This window comes from Helianthus annuus, chromosome 11, assembly GCF_002127325.2.
Source record: "Helianthus annuus cultivar XRQ/B chromosome 11, HanXRQr2.0-SUNRISE, whole genome shotgun sequence".
Lineage (NCBI taxonomy): Eukaryota > Viridiplantae > Streptophyta > Magnoliopsida > Asterales > Asteraceae > Helianthus > Helianthus annuus.
The window spans coordinates 30151596-30156982 of record NC_035443.2 but is presented as its reverse complement, the minus strand read 5'-3'; the positions used below and the strand labels follow the sequence as shown (position 1 = coordinate 30156982).

At 29.2% G+C, this 5387-nt stretch overlaps 1 long non-coding RNA gene across 1 annotated transcript; it reads left to right on the top strand.

Moving 5' to 3' along the window:
* The first annotated feature begins 901 nt into the window (after positions 1 to 901).
* LOC110891885 lies at positions 902 to 3455 on the top strand. The gene is made up of 3 exons (XR_002565633.1): positions 902 to 1026; positions 1707 to 1794; positions 3237 to 3455. It is a non-coding gene; the product is annotated as an uncharacterized LOC110891885 (long non-coding RNA).
* Positions 3456 to 5387: the final 1932 nt, after the last annotated feature.

Sequence of the window (5387 nt, the reverse complement as noted above, 5' to 3'; positions counted from 1 at the left end):
ACGTTATTCATTATGAGATTAGCGTAGAATAAACATAATTTATAAATTTATATGACTAAGTTGCTGATTTTTGGCGACTTAGTCAAGTAAATAACAAGGGTAAATAGTACAAGATGAAAGTGATGGCCCATGAGACCTCACTAACAGAAAATACTGATCACCTATATTGAGTGATCATAAGGTAACCCAAGTAAAGTGTTGGGAAGTCAAATCGAGCAAAAGCATGATTAAAGGATAAAGCTACAAGGTATGTGGTTATATACTTTATAGAACTACGTTAATATCATTTACTGAACTATCTTAAATAATTAATATAGAAATCAAGAAATTCCGTTTGCTCGTAAGCGGTGGATTCCGTATAACTGAACCAAATGAATAAATTGGAAAACAAAAGAATTTGTTTGTCAAAAGTGAAAGATTTCACTAAAATATCCAAACGGATTAAATTAACGAATTCATGAAGAATTCGATAGTCTAACAGCGATGGATTTCGCTAAATTAACCAAATTGGTCGAAATAACGAGATTACGTTATTTTGAGTGGCATTATTTCGTATGAGATACGTATATGCTTTGTAACCAAAAAGATATTACCATACTTTTCTGGTAATACTAACAATTGGTTAAATTATGAGTAATGCTTAAAAGATTACTCAGATCAAATGCATTGAGTTTATTTTAACGGGACTTAAAATAAACTTAGCCATAATTTCCCCGAACCCACCAAGTTAACTAGGAATGTTCAACCTAGTTAATAAGTGGGAATATTGTTGAAATAAGTAAGTTATGGCCTACTTAATAAACTAACCAAACATGAGAGGCCAAAGTGGATAAACTTGAAAGTTTATTTAATAAAAAGAACTTTAAAACAAAACACATACATCTGTGTGTGTTCTGTTCGATCCCAGAGAGCTCCCATGGAGCCAAGACCCTAACTCTATCAATATCATCAAATTGAAGGCTCAAACGAAGTCTAAATTCACAATTGAACGTGAATTAATGATCACCCAAGCTAGGGGATCATAAGGTATGTCAAATTTTGATTATTTGTGAAGTTGTGAAATTTGATAAATCTCATAATCTATGAATTAGGGATGACTTATAGAAGCTATGGCTGAAATATGATGTATAATTGCTTAGGAACAAAACCCTAAGTGAAAAATTATACATATGATGTTATAAATTGAATGTTTAAATGATTTACCACACTAGGATAAGTGGGTTTTAATCATAGGATGATATTGATGATATAGTTGTGTTTATAATCATTATATATGATAGTAATAAGGAAATACTTGAACAAATTATGTGTTTGAGTATATAATCATACTTATTATGAATTGGGTTTTGTATGATAAAACTAAAAATGATGATAGATTCATGTTAAAATGATGTTGATATCATCATGTATTAAGAATGATTTATGTAATGGTAATTCAATGAGTTATGAATTCCGATTACATGAACTTGATTGAATAAGTAATTAAACCGGTAGCATAAGAATGATACTTACCAGATATTGACAAAGTAATAAAACGAGTAGTTAATCTACATCTTGTAATTACTTTCGTCAATAGGTAGTTTGACTTTTAAAAGTCAAAATGACCTTTGATATGATCGAATGATAATTTCGACATAAAAATCGTAGGATGGAATCGTCACAAATGATTATAACTAATCTATCCATCTTACAAATTACAATGATAGTTTGACGCTTGACGAGCTAGGTGAAAGCTTGAGAAGGAAGCGGGTCAAATGAATTAAGAAAGAAGGAAAAGCATAATCAGGATGCAAGGTAAGTATAACTTACACTATTCTTAATTAGTAGAATATTCCTTTATCGTATTAATTACGAGAAAGATAATTAAACATTTGCAAAATGATGTTCCGACGTGTAGTCATACGGAACAAGATAAGCGGAAATGATAAGAAACCACAACAATGGTTAAAAAGGAGTAAATTGAGTATTTGGTCATATTATGACAAATAGAACTAAGAAATGGTTTCTAAGTAAAAAGACCGTACGGTGTAAACTGGAGCGAGTCATGTAGATGAGATGGTAATAAATATCATCTTACAAAGATAAACGGTCATTTAGACCAAACGGGTCAAAAGGTGAAGATATCACCCTTTGACTATATTGATTAATGATTATTTGTCGAATTATATGTTTACAGGAGTAAATATCTAATGGATATTAGCATCGCTATTAATTAGCGGTTATGCAAGCAAAGTATTAAAATGGGTCAATATATTGATCCAAGCTAGGTATGTGTAATAGTTTAACTAATCATTTAGAACTTAGGGTTCAATGAGAGTTAAATAAGGTCAAAAATGAACATTTGGTTATCTTTTTAGTTAAACCAAATGAATTAAATTATAGTCATTGTGTTTTGAAAACATAATAATTATTCAAACAAGATCATAGTTTAGTATGTGAGATTTTGGGTTAATATGCCTTTCAAAATCATTCATGGTAAATGAAAGGATTAAATGGACCAAAATGCCCTTGATCGACAAATCAAGCAAACGACCCTTATGGGTTGTTTAGGAATATGTCATATAATCAAGTAAATACGTAGGACAAGTATAAAAGCGAAAGGTATGATTCTTTTGAGTCAAATGCCTTAAAATGCGTCTTATCGTAAAATAGTAATCCGAGGGGTAAAACTCGAAACAAATAGTTACCACATTAAATTCCACCACAATTACAGTTGTGGTGGAAGATTATTTGATAAGAAATGTGGTAATATGATGTTAGAAGCGAATAAAAGTGATTTGTGCTTTAAAAGTACTTAAATACCCCTAACGGGTCAAAATAAGTATTTAAGCAAAATGGGTTAAGAATACGTAAGAAACCCGTGGTTTGGACCTTGAATAATAGGAAATCGATAAAAATGAGGTTCATAATAATTTGAATGCAACAAACTAGTTTTAGTTTGATAAAATCATGAACGGGTCAAAAATTGGTAATTATATATTAAGCCAAAGGCTTAAAAGTCTGGAAACAAACTTTCTGTCAAAACTGATTCCTCGCGTCACGCGACGGAGACCACCTGTTGGTGTGGCGGCCCGCGACAACGGTCGCGTCACCCGACAGATCTTAAGAACGTCGTCGCGGCACCCGGCGGCTTATAATTCCGAGAAAAGTGTTGCTGTTTAATGGTTGGGTCATAAAAACTCATATAAGCATAGTTTACACTCTTATAACTAACATTTTGACAATGTTGGTTACAGGTAACTTATTTGGAATGCCGGTCGACGATCAAGCTCAACAAGGAACCGAACACGTTCAGGATTAAAGCTTCCGCGTTAGGTATCGTCGTCATGTTTAAAAACGGCGGTATCAATACAAGACTTGAAATGTTTTAAACCTTAAAACTTTTTAACAAACTCGTATTTTCAACTGTATATGTAATCGGAAATACCCAATCATAGTCGATATTTATATGTAAATCATATAAATCAAATTAGGGTCTTACACTAAAATTTGATGTTAAAAACATAATAGTATAATTAACATTAAAAGAAAATATATTAACTAATATTTTCCTTAATTATCATTATCAATTAGATTGAATTTAAAAATTTTGAAATAGTAAATGGTTTCAACTCTAATTCAAATTCAAATTACGTAATTAATCATTTTCGTATCAAAAATTTTGAATTAAAATACGTAATTGTGTCATCGAGATTTGAAAAAAAAAATAATATTATATCTTTCCTAACTTATCAAATAGTTTTAATTATTTTTATCAAATTGTATATAGTAGGAACATTTTCGAGTTTAATTTAAATTTAAAATTTAGTAACTAATAATAAGTTTAAATCAAATTTGATTTAACTAATAATAAGTTTAAGCTAATTTTGATTTAATAAGCATAATTATATCATTAACATTAAAAACATAATTAGTAATGGAACGTTTCTTTCATTTAAAAGTTTATGTTAACACTGTTAAATAATATGATTTATTGAGAGACCACCGTGTAACACACGGGTACTTTAACTTAATATAATAAATGAGATGGATTTGGGATACGTGTCATGTGATTAGGCTATTTGTTTGTGGTTTTGAAAAGAAAAAAAACATCTCTCGTTATTTATAATCTATGATTATATTTATTAACTATAATAAAACAAAACCAACTTTTTCCACGTGACATTAACTTAAGGCTATTATTGCCACATCGCAATATGATATTTAAATACTATTCCTCTTTTCTCTATTCCTTATTTCTCTTTATCAAATCATCTAATCAATCACATGGCAAATCAATCTTATGTATTCTTTCACAAAATCGATCTTTCCATAAATAAGATGGCCTTTCCATTACAAGATTTATTCATATCACAATTCTTATCACAATCCGTACACTCAAGTTTTGAGATTGAATTTTCTCTATCTCTTATCGGCGATTATGTGCCGTGTTGTGGTGCGTGGAACGATTCTCCATTCGGATTTTCCTTTCTGTCAATCCATCGTTATGTTAGACTTAGGTTATATTATGTTTTTTATTTCATGAATCGTTGTGTATGTTTTAGAGGTTTTCTATAATCCTTTACCCTAATGTTTGATAGATTGTTGTAGTTTGAAATATCCAATCTGATGTTGGTTTCATTGAGTATAAACACACATTAATTACATTATATTAGTTGAATCAATTGAGTGCTATTATTATAACCTAAGTGTTAAGAAATATGCTTGAAGGGTGATTGTAATTCTATTCAAACTGTTACCTGTAATATATGGTGGCCATTTGAGAAACATTTTTGGATATCTTTTATTGTGTCACTATTTACAAAACCAAATACAACATCATTGTAACCATAATGATGATAAATTAACGAGTTCACCCTTGTGTTTCAATTTCAAATGTACAAATGCACTGAATGGTAAGTTGATATATTTATTATTAGAAGACTTAATCTTAGTTTCCAGGTTATATTATTTTTCAAATACACATGATGTAATTTGTAAAATTTGTTTCAGTTCTATGTCATTTGCCTTTCATAAAAAATAATACATATCAGGTTGAGATGTGCTTCACATATACGTTCAACGAGCAGAATCATTAATAGAAAGATAACTCATGTGATCGTCATCAATGAAGTTGCAATATAAGTTTGTGTTGAGGTTAACAAAATTAATTTGAAAAACCTTATTTATTATAATAGCTTTTTTCTTACTATTACTATTATTATTATTGTTATTATTATTATTCTTTTTTATTTGTTATTTACCTTTCACTTTTTTATTTTTTTATTTGTATTTTATTTTTTTATATCTTTATACTTTTTATTGTTTTATTTTTTAGTATTTTATTTATTTTTTTACTATTGATTTATTTTTATATTTTAGCTCATTCTAAATGTAGACAGACACTT